Below are 739 nucleotides of genomic sequence, written 5' to 3' on the forward strand. Positions count from 1 at the left end.
GGGGGGGCGGGGTAGCATGGGTCTGTATCTTATACTGGTAACCAAAGTTTAATGAACAATTATCTTATTTGTTGGCTCAAGAACTTTGGATTCTTACATTTCTACCTACAATTTAAATCTACAGAAGGGGTAGTTTTGTTGGTCATCATTGGGAATTTCCAAAAATTAATCGTCCACTGTCTTATGGGGAAATTGGGGTGGGGGGGAGTAAGTATTCTGAAATTATAAAAATAGTGAAAAATGTTCGATGGTAAAATCTCATATTTTGTCATTAGAGAAAATGTACATTAAACCCTGTGGGTCTCTTCTCAACCTTACTTATCTTAACTTCCAAGAAGAACAAATGTTGTTTTAACTTTTAAAAAAAAGAGGCGGGTTCCGTGGTTCCATGACAAAATAAGGAGTATTACAATTTAAAGTGGGAGGTAGGTTGTGCTAAAATTCCGTAAAGGTGTGAGTTTTAAGGCTTAAAAACAGTAGTAGAACGACAATATTAAAAAAATAGGTATAAATAAATATAAAAATTTGTCTATGGTTCTATTCAATAAGGAATACACATATTTAGTGAATATTATCGTTCTACTACAGTTTTTAAACCTGAAAACTCACACCATTACGGAATTTTTGCACAACCTACATCCCCCTTTATTAAATTTCTATCCTTAACTTGATTTTTTTTTCAAAATACTTTTAATGAAACAATGTTTGTTAGTTTTATATGAAAAAAAAACTGGTTGAA

This window comes from Acartia tonsa, chromosome 6, assembly GCF_053477335.1.
Source record: "Acartia tonsa isolate MP-2025a chromosome 6, ASM5347733v1, whole genome shotgun sequence".
Taxonomy (NCBI): domain Eukaryota; kingdom Metazoa; phylum Arthropoda; class Copepoda; order Calanoida; family Acartiidae; genus Acartia; species Acartia tonsa.